Genomic DNA, 10,765 nt, shown 5'->3' with positions numbered 1-10,765 from the left:
ATGCTTATGAAGAAATATAAAATCTCATCCCTTCCCCAATATCGCGCCACACCCCTACCCCTTAATTCCCTGGTTGAACTTGATGGACATATGTCTTTTTTCGACCGTACTAACTATGTAACTATGTAACATAACATGGGGGGGTTTCCTGGCTGTTCACACAGGTGTGTCATTGCTGTACATTGACCATGCATTGCTTCTGTGGTATTGCAAAGGCAAAGACAAATGCTTCCAGCCATCCATTGCACTAATGGATTGGTCATCAGCTGGCTGTCTATGTCCCGCATCAATATAGACCAAAGTACAGAGGGTTAGGCTATGCTATAGTGCACCTACCTGATGCATCAGAAGGTGCGAGGCCCTTGCTAAATTCTGTGCACAGACTTTGAGATCTATGCTTTAGACTGTATCTAAACCTGCTCCAACATGGACTGACATTCTGGCCTACTTTCAGCCGATGCGACTTGTCTGTCGCTGAACAGTCGCTTTTTATGTATTCAGCACCTATGTATAATGTTGTAAAAATGCTCTAGAAGCTAAAGTCGCAGAAATGTCACACATATTTGGCCTGCAACTTTCTGTGCGACAAATTCAGACAGGAAAAATCAGTATAAATCCTTAGAAAATTATCCCCCAGTGTCTCCATCTGCTGGCGGTATTGAATAAGCATTGCTGCACTGATGGGGTATGCATTAGACGAAAAAAAAGAAGAAAAAGAAGAATAATACGCCCAGAAAAGAGGCGAAAAGGAGAAAAACGTAAAAAAACGTGAAAAAAAAGTAAGAGGAAGAGAAGGGAAAAAAAGGTGGAAATGGGTTTAAAAGTGATTTCGGCGGAGAAATATATATATATATATATATATATATATATATATATATATATACGCGCACACACACACATATATATAAACGTATTCTCCGTTGAGATATTGCAGCCGCTGCTGTGTCCAGGCCCAGGAGCCTTAGCACTGTGCTGTGATGTCACTCAATACCACTGACATCACTAGGTGTAAACAACATCTCTCCTTTGCTGTGTATGTGACTATGGAGCTGTTTGGTGATGTCGTCTATTATGGCCTTCATAGAAGCAACAGGAGATTGTTGCATCCATCTAGAACCCTCAGAACTACAGTGCTATGATGTCACTCACTTCCACAGGCCTTGCAGAGTGTAAACAACAACAACCCAGCTTTGTTGTGTATGTAACCATAGGGATTGTGATGTCACCTAGAACCTTCACAGCAGCGACAGCTTTATGAGGAGCATCAGCACTGCTCTGCCTGAGCAGAACCATCACCGCCATAGGTTGTCAAATAACCCGGATTTAACCCACACAGGTAAGTCCAATGGGGTGCAGGCATGTCCTCTATGCTTACAGCTTCCCGTGGGTGTTGGTTTGATACCGTTTGGGGACAGCCAAGGAGGCATCTGCAGGCAACAAAGGTAGGTGTGTGCTTGTGTGTGTGTTTCCTATGCAGATCCTAAGCCCAGTGTCACATGCAAGTAGGAGGAGTAAGAAGGGTTCCTGGCAAATCCGGGTTATGGATTGCATTTAAAAAGGCCCCGTGGGAGTGCAATGGGCCCCTGTCTTGCTGCTTAGCAATAATGGTATGGGTTTAGGTTCTGCTGTGTGTACTGGTGGTTGACTGCCCCCCAGCCCAGAGTGTGCATGGAAAATTGTCTGGCAGCCTCCCTGACAGCAAGCAGTGATAGTGCCCATGAAGGGGACCTTGTTGGGCCCGCCCCTTTCACGGTTATCGCTTCTCGGCCTTTTGGCTAAGATCAAGTGTAGTATCTGTTCTTATCAGTTTAATATCTGATACGTCCCCTATCTGGGGACCATATATTAAATGGATTTTTGAGAACGGGGGCCGATTTCGAAGCTTGCTTCCGTCGCCCTATGCATTGACCCGATATGGCAGTATCTTCGGGTACAGTGCACCACCCCCTTACAGGGTTAAAAAGAAAGATTCCTACTTTCATTGCTACCTGCTTGCTGGCTAGCCAGCTAGCCAGCCCTGTGGGCCTTGCTGCTGCTGCTGCTGCTGCTGCAGCCAAAAAACAAAAGGTGGTGCTGCTGCTGCTTCTGCTGCTTCTGCTTGTGTCTGGCCGCTGTTGGAGCGTCCAGGCACAGGACTTCTGCTGCTGCTGACTAAATGGCCTCCTTAATTGGATCATTTGAGTAGCCAGCACACCTGTGCAGGTAGGGCATGACATGATAGGCAGCTGCCTTGATAGCGGGTGGGTGCTGAATGTTCCTAATTGACAAAATAAGATTAATGCTTATGAAGAAATATAAAATCTCATCCCTTCCCCAATATCGCGCCACACCCCTACCCCTTAATTCCCTGGTTGAACTTGATGGACATATGTCTTTTTTCGACCGTACTAACTATGTAACTATGTAACATAACATGGGGGGGTCTCCTGGCTGTTCACACAGGTGTGTCATTGCTGTACATTGACCATGCATTGCTTCTGTGGTATTGCAAAGGCAAAGACAAATGCTTCCAGCCATCCATTGCACTAATGGATTGGTCATCAGCTGGCTGTCTATGTCCCGCATCAATATAGACCAAAGTACAGAGGGTTAGGCTATGCTATAGTGCACCTACCTGATGCATCAGAAGGTGCGAGGCCCTTGCTAAATTCTGTGCACAGACTTTGAGATCTATGCTTTAGACTGTATCTAAACCTGCTCCAACATGGACTGACATTCTGGCCTACTTTCAGCCGATGCGACTTGTCTGTCGCTGAACAGTCGCTTTTTATGTATTCAGCACCTATGTATAATGTTGTAAAAATGCTCTAGAAGCTAAAGTCGCAGAAATGTCACACATATTTGGCCTGCAACTTTCTGTGCGACAAATTCAGACAGGAAAAATCAGTATAAATCCTTAGAAAATTATCCCCCAGTGTCTCCATCTGCTGGCGGTATTGAATAAGCATTGCTGCACTGATGGGGTATGCATTAGACGAAAAAAAAGAAGAAAAAGAAGAATAATACGCCCAGAAAAGAGGCGAAAAGGAGAAAAACGTAAAAAAACGTGAAAAAAAAGTAAGAGGAAGAGAAGGGAAAAAAAGGTGGAAATGGGTTTAAAAGTGATTTCGGCGGAGAATATATATATATATATATATATATATATATATATATATACGCGCACACACACACATATATATAAACGTATTCTCCGTTGAGATATTGCAGCCGCTGCTGTGTCCAGGCCCAGGAGCCTTAGCACTGTGCTGTGATGTCACTCAATACCACTGACATCACTAGGTGTAAACAACATCTCTCCTTTGCTGTGTATGTGACTATGGAGCTGTTTGGTGATGTCGTCTATTATGGCCTTCATAGAAGCAACAGGAGATTGTTGCATCCATCTAGAACCCTCAGAACTACAGTGCTATGATGTCACTCACTTCCACAGGCCTTGCAGAGTGTAAACAACAACAACCCAGCTTTGTTGTGTATGTAACCATAGGGATTGTGATGTCACCTAGAACCTTCACAGCAGCGACAGCTTTATGAGGAGCATCAGCACTGCTCTGCCTGAGCAGAACCATCACCGCCATAGGTTGTCAAATAACCCGGATTTAACCCACACAGGTAAGTCCAATGGGGTGCAGGCATGTCCTCTATGCTTACAGCTTCCCGTGGGTGTTGGTTTGATACCGTTTGGGGACAGCCAAGGAGGCATCTGCAGGCAACAAAGGTAGGTGTGTGCTTGTGTGTGTGTTTCCTATGCAGATCCTAAGCCCAGTGTCACATGCAAGTAGGAGGAGTAAGAAGGGTTCCTGGCAAATCCGGGTTATGGATTGCATTTAAAAAGGCCCCGTGGGAGTGCAATGGGCCCCTGTCTTGCTGCTTAGCAATAATGGTATGGGTTTAGGTTCTGCTGTGTGTACTGGTGGTTGACTGCCCCCCAGCCCAGAGTGTGCATGGAAAATTGTCTGGCAGCCTCCCTGACAGCAAGCAGTGATAGTGCCCATGAAGGGGACCTTGTTGGGCCCGCCCCTTTCACGGTTATCGCTTCTCGGCCTTTTGGCTAAGATCAAGTGTAGTATCTGTTCTTATCAGTTTAATATCTGATACGTCCCCTATCTGGGGACCATATATTAAATGGATTTTTGAGAACGGGGGCCGATTTCGAAGCTTGCTTCCGTCGCCCTATGCATTGACCCGATATGGCAGTATCTTCGGGTACAGTGCACCACCCCCTTACAGGGTTAAAAAGAAAGATTCCTACTTTCATTGCTACCTGCTTGCTGGCTAGCCAGCTAGCCAGCCCTGTGGGCCTTGCTGCTGCTGCTGCTGCTGCTGCAGCCAAAAAACAAAAGGTGGTGCTGCTGCTGCTTCTGCTGCTTCTGCTTGTGTCTGGCCGCTGTTGGAGCGTCCAGGCACAGGACTTCTGCTGCTGCTGACTAAATGGCCTCCTTAATTGGATCATTTGAGTAGCCAGCACACCTGTGCAGGTAGGGCATGACATGATAGGCAGCTGCCTTGATAGCGGGTGGGTGCTGAATGTTCCTAATTGACAAAATAAGATTAATGCTTATGAAGAAATATAAAATCTCATCCCTTCCCCAATATCGCGCCACACCCCTACCCCTTAATTCCCTGGTTGAACTTGATGGACATATGTCTTTTTTCGACCGTACTAACTATGTAACTATGTAACATAACATGGGGGGGTCTCCTGGCTGTTCACACAGGTGTGTCATTGCTGTACATTGACCATGCATTGCTTCTGTGGTATTGCAAAGGCAAAGACAAATGCTTCCAGCCATCCATTGCACTAATGGATTGGTCATCAGCTGGCTGTCTATGTCCCGCATCAATATAGACCAAAGTACAGAGGGTTAGGCTATGCTATAGTGCACCTACCTGATGCATCAGAAGGTGCGAGGCCCTTGCTAAATTCTGTGCACAGACTTTGAGATCTATGCTTTAGACTGTATCTAAACCTGCTCCAACATGGACTGACATTCTGGCCTACTTTCAGCCGATGCGACTTGTCTGTCGCTGAACAGTCGCTTTTTATGTATTCAGCACCTATGTATAATGTTGTAAAAATGCTCTAGAAGCTAAAGTCGCAGAAATGTCACACATATTTGGCCTGCAACTTTCTGTGCGACAAATTCAGACAGGAAAAATCAGTATAAATCCTTAGAAAATTATCCCCCAGTGTCTCCATCTGCTGGCGGTATTGAATAAGCATTGCTGCACTGATGGGGTATGCATTAGACGAAAAAAAAGAAGAAAAAGAAGAATAATACGCCCAGAAAAGAGGCGAAAAGGAGAAAAACGTAAAAAAACGTGAAAAAAAAGTAAGAGGAAGAGAAGGGAAAAAAAGGTGGAAATGGGTTTAAAAGTGATTTCGGCGGAGAATATATATATATATATATATATATATATATATATATATATATATATACGCGCACACACACACATATATATAAACGTATTCTCCGTTGAGATATTGCAGCCGCTGCTGTGTCCAGGCCCAGGAGCCTTAGCACTGTGCTGTGATGTCACTCAATACCACTGACATCACTAGGTGTAAACAACATCTCTCCTTTGCTGTGTATGTGACTATGGAGCTGTTTGGTGATGTCGTCTATTATGGCCTTCATAGAAGCAACAGGAGATTGTTGCATCCATCTAGAACCCTCAGAACTACAGTGCTATGATGTCACTCACTTCCACAGGCCTTGCAGAGTGTAAACAACAACAACCCAGCTTTGTTGTGTATGTAACCATAGGGATTGTGATGTCACCTAGAACCTTCACAGCAGCGACAGCTTTATGAGGAGCATCAGCACTGCTCTGCCTGAGCAGAACCATCACCGCCATAGGTTGTCAAATAACCCGGATTTAACCCACACAGGTAAGTCCAATGGGGTGCAGGCATGTCCTCTATGCTTACAGCTTCCCGTGGGTGTTGGTTTGATACCGTTTGGGGACAGCCAAGGAGGCATCTGCAGGCAACAAAGGTAGGTGTGTGCTTGTGTGTGTGTTTCCTATGCAGATCCTAAGCCCAGTGTCACATGCAAGTAGGAGGAGTAAGAAGGGTTCCTGGCAAATCCGGGTTATGGATTGCATTTAAAAAGGCCCCGTGGGAGTGCAATGGGCCCCTGTCTTGCTGCTTAGCAATAATGGTATGGGTTTAGGTTCTGCTGTGTGTACTGGTGGTTGACTGCCCCCCAGCCCAGAGTGTGCATGGAAAATTGTCTGGCAGCCTCCCTGACAGCAAGCAGTGATAGTGCCCATGAAGGGGACCTTGTTGGGCCCGCCCCTTTCACGGTTATCGCTTCTCGGCCTTTTGGCTAAGATCAAGTGTAGTATCTGTTCTTATCAGTTTAATATCTGATACGTCCCCTATCTGGGGACCATATATTAAATGGATTTTTGAGAACGGGGGCCGATTTCGAAGCTTGCTTCCGTCGCCCTATGCATTGACCCGATATGGCAGTATCTTCGGGTACAGTGCACCACCCCCTTACAGGGTTAAAAAGAAAGATTCCTACTTTCATTGCTACCTGCTTGCTGGCTAGCCAGCTAGCCAGCCCTGTGGGCCTTGCTGCTGCTGCTGCTGCTGCTGCAGCCAAAAAACAAAAGGTGGTGCTGCTGCTGCTTCTGCTGCTTCTGCTTGTGTCTGGCCGCTGTTGGAGCGTCCAGGCACAGGACTTCTGCTGCTGCTGACTAAATGGCCTCCTTAATTGGATCATTTGAGTAGCCAGCACACCTGTGCAGGTAGGGCATGACATGATAGGCAGCTGCCTTGATAGCGGGTGGGTGCTGAATGTTCCTAATTGACAAAATAAGATTAATGCTTATGAAGAAATATAAAATCTCATCCCTTCCCCAATATCGCGCCACACCCCTACCCCTTAATTCCCTGGTTGAACTTGATGGACATATGTCTTTTTTCGACCGTACTAACTATGTAACTATGTAACATAACATGGGGGGGTCTCCTGGCTGTTCACACAGGTGTGTCATTGCTGTACATTGACCATGCATTGCTTCTGTGGTATTGCAAAGGCAAAGACAAATGCTTCCAGCCATCCATTGCACTAATGGATTGGTCATCAGCTGGCTGTCTATGTCCCGCATCAATATAGACCAAAGTACAGAGGGTTAGGCTATGCTATAGTGCACCTACCTGATGCATCAGAAGGTGCGAGGCCCTTGCTAAATTCTGTGCACAGACTTTGAGATCTATGCTTTAGACTGTATCTAAACCTGCTCCAACATGGACTGACATTCTGGCCTACTTTCAGCCGATGCGACTTGTCTGTCGCTGAACAGTCGCTTTTTATGTATTCAGCACCTATGTATAATGTTGTAAAAATGCTCTAGAAGCTAAAGTCGCAGAAATGTCACACATATTTGGCCTGCAACTTTCTGTGCGACAAATTCAGACAGGAAAAATCAGTATAAATCCTTAGAAAATTATCCCCCAGTGTCTCCATCTGCTGGCGGTATTGAATAAGCATTGCTGCACTGATGGGGTATGCATTAGACGAAAAAAAAGAAGAAAAAGAAGAATAATACGCCCAGAAAAGAGGCGAAAAGGAGAAAAACGTAAAAAAACGTGAAAAAAAAGTAAGAGGAAGAGAAGGGAAAAAAAGGTGGAAATGGGTTTAAAAGTGATTTCGGCGGAGAAATATATATATATATATATATATATATATATATATATATATATATACGCGCACACACACACATATATATAAACGTATTCTCCGTTGAGATATTGCAGCCGCTGCTGTGTCCAGGCCCAGGAGCCTTAGCACTGTGCTGTGATGTCACTCAATACCACTGACATCACTAGGTGTAAACAACATCTCTCCTTTGCTGTGTATGTGACTATGGAGCTGTTTGGTGATGTCGTCTATTATGGCCTTCATAGAAGCAACAGGAGATTGTTGCATCCATCTAGAACCCTCAGAACTACAGTGCTATGATGTCACTCACTTCCACAGGCCTTGCAGAGTGTAAACAACAACAACCCAGCTTTGTTGTGTATGTAACCATAGGGATTGTGATGTCACCTAGAACCTTCACAGCAGCGACAGCTTTATGAGGAGCATCAGCACTGCTCTGCCTGAGCAGAACCATCACCGCCATAGGTTGTCAAATAACCCGGATTTAACCCACACAGGTAAGTCCAATGGGGTGCAGGCATGTCCTCTATGCTTACAGCTTCCCGTGGGTGTTGGTTTGATACCGTTTGGGGACAGCCAAGGAGGCATCTGCAGGCAACAAAGGTAGGTGTGTGCTTGTGTGTGTGTTTCCTATGCAGATCCTAAGCCCAGTGTCACATGCAAGTAGGAGGAGTAAGAAGGGTTCCTGGCAAATCCGGGTTATGGATTGCATTTAAAAAGGCCCCGTGGGAGTGCAATGGGCCCCTGTCTTGCTGCTTAGCAATAATGGTATGGGTTTAGGTTCTGCTGTGTGTACTGGTGGTTGACTGCCCCCCAGCCCAGAGTGTGCATGGAAAATTGTCTGGCAGCCTCCCTGACAGCAAGCAGTGATAGTGCCCATGAAGGGGACCTTGTTGGGCCCGCCCCTTTCACGGTTATCGCTTCTCGGCCTTTTGGCTAAGATCAAGTGTAGTATCTGTTCTTATCAGTTTAATATCTGATACGTCCCCTATCTGGGGACCATATATTAAATGGATTTTTGAGAACGGGGGCCGATTTCGAAGCTTGCTTCCGTCGCCCTATGCATTGACCCGATATGGCAGTATCTTCGGGTACAGTGCACCACCCCCTTACAGGGTTAAAAAGAAAGATTCCTACTTTCATTGCTACCTGCTTGCTGGCTAGCCAGCTAGCCAGCCCTGTGGGCCTTGCTGCTGCTGCTGCTGCTGCTGCAGCCAAAAAACAAAAGGTGGTGCTGCTGCTGCTTCTGCTTGTGTCTGGCCGCTGTTGGAGCGTCCAGGCACAGGACTTCTGCTGCTGCTGACTAAATGGCCTCCTTAATTGGATCATTTGAGTAGCCAGCACACCTGTGCAGGTAGGGCATGACATGATAGGCAGCTGCCTTGATAGCGGGTGGGTGCTGAATGTTCCTAATTGACAAAATAAGATTAATGCTTATGAAGAAATATAAAATCTCATCCCTTCCCCAATATCGCGCCACACCCCTACCCCTTAATTCCCTGGTTGAACTTGATGGACATATGTCTTTTTTCGACCGTACTAACTATGTAACTATGTAACATAACATGGGGGGGTCTCCTGGCTGTTCACACAGGTGTGTCATTGCTGTACATTGACCATGCATTGCTTCTGTGGTATTGCAAAGGCAAAGACAAATGCTTCCAGCCATCCATTGCACTAATGGATTGGTCATCAGCTGGCTGTCTATGTCCCGCATCAATATAGACCAAAGTACAGAGGGTTAGGCTATGCTATAGTGCACCTACCTGATGCATCAGAAGGTGCGAGGCCCTTGCTAAATTCTGTGCACAGACTTTGAGATCTATGCTTTAGACTGTATCTAAACCTGCTCCAACATGGACTGACATTCTGGCCTACTTTCAGCCGATGCGACTTGTCTGTCGCTGAACAGTCGCTTTTTATGTATTCAGCACCTATGTATAATGTTGTAAAAATGCTCTAGAAGCTAAAGTCGCAGAAATGTCACACATATTTGGCCTGCAACTTTCTGTGCGACAAATTCAGACAGGAAAAATCAGTATAAATCCTTAGAAAATTATCCCCCAGTGTCTCCATCTGCTGGCGGTATTGAATAAGCATTGCTGCACTGATGGGGTATGCATTAGACGAAAAAAAAGAAGAAAAAGAAGAATAATACGCCCAGAAAAGAGGCGAAAAGGAGAAAAACGTAAAAAAACGTGAAAAAAAAGTAAGAGGAAGAGAAGGGAAAAAAAGGTGGAAATGGGTTTAAAAGTGATTTCGGCGGAGAAATATATATATATATATATATATATATATATATATATATATATATACGCGCACACACACACATATATATAAACGTATTCTCCGTTGAGATATTGCAGCCGCTGCTGTGTCCAGGCCCAGGAGCCTTAGCACTGTGCTGTGATGTCACTCAATACCACTGACATCACTAGGTGTAAACAACATCTCTCCTTTGCTGTGTATGTGACTATGGAGCTGTTTGGTGATGTCGTCTATTATGGCCTTCATAGAAGCAACAGGAGATTGTTGCATCCATCTAGAACCCTCAGAACTACAGTGCTATGATGTCACTCACTTCCACAGGCCTTGCAGAGTGTAAACAACAACAACCCAGCTTTGTTGTGTATGTAACCATAGGGATTGTGATGTCACCTAGAACCTTCACAGCAGCGACAGCTTTATGAGGAGCATCAGCACTGCTCTGCCTGAGCAGAACCATCACCGCCATAGGTTGTCAAATAACCCGGATTTAACCCACACAGGTAAGTCCAATGGGGTGCAGGCATGTCCTCTATGCTTACAGCTTCCCGTGGGTGTTGGTTTGATACCGTTTGGGGACAGCCAAGGAGGCATCTGCAGGCAACAAAGGTAGGTGTGTGCTTGTGTGTGTGTTTCCTATGCAGATCCTAAGCCCAGTGTCACATGCAAGTAGGAGGAGTAAGAAGGGTTCCTGGCAAATCCGGGTTATGGATTGCATTTAAAAAGGCCCCGTGGGAGTGCAATGGGCCCCTGTCTTGCTGCTTAGCAATAATGGTATGGGTTTAGGTTCTGCTGTGTGTACTGGTGGTTGACTGCCCCCCAGCCCA

At 45.8% G+C, this 10,765-nt stretch overlaps 4 non-coding genes across 4 annotated transcripts; all 4 read left to right on the top strand.

Annotated features, from left to right (window-relative positions):
* Positions 1 to 1,755: 1,755 nt before the first annotated feature.
* On the top strand, positions 1,756 to 1,946 carry LOC130323843 (U2 spliceosomal RNA). The gene has a single exon (XR_008869034.1). It is a non-coding gene; the product is annotated as a U2 spliceosomal RNA (small nuclear RNA).
* A 2,082-nt stretch (positions 1,947 to 4,028) lies between these two features.
* Positions 4,029 to 4,219, top strand: LOC130323841 (U2 spliceosomal RNA). Its single transcript, XR_008869032.1, has one exon. It is a non-coding gene; the product is annotated as a U2 spliceosomal RNA (small nuclear RNA).
* A 2,090-nt stretch (positions 4,220 to 6,309) lies between these two features.
* Positions 6,310 to 6,500, top strand: LOC130323840 (U2 spliceosomal RNA). Its single transcript, XR_008869031.1, has one exon. It is a non-coding gene; the product is annotated as a U2 spliceosomal RNA (small nuclear RNA).
* Positions 6,501 to 8,589: 2,089 nt separating this feature from the next.
* Positions 8,590 to 8,780, top strand: LOC130323839 (U2 spliceosomal RNA). Its single transcript, XR_008869030.1, has one exon. It is a non-coding gene; the product is annotated as a U2 spliceosomal RNA (small nuclear RNA).
* Positions 8,781 to 10,765: the final 1,985 nt, after the last annotated feature.

Source organism: Hyla sarda, unplaced genomic scaffold (genome assembly GCF_029499605.1).
Source record: "Hyla sarda isolate aHylSar1 unplaced genomic scaffold, aHylSar1.hap1 scaffold_2552, whole genome shotgun sequence".
Lineage (NCBI taxonomy): Eukaryota > Metazoa > Chordata > Amphibia > Anura > Hylidae > Hyla > Hyla sarda.
The sequence above is the reverse complement of the archived record's forward strand: the minus strand, read 5'-3'. Positions and strand labels throughout refer to the sequence as shown.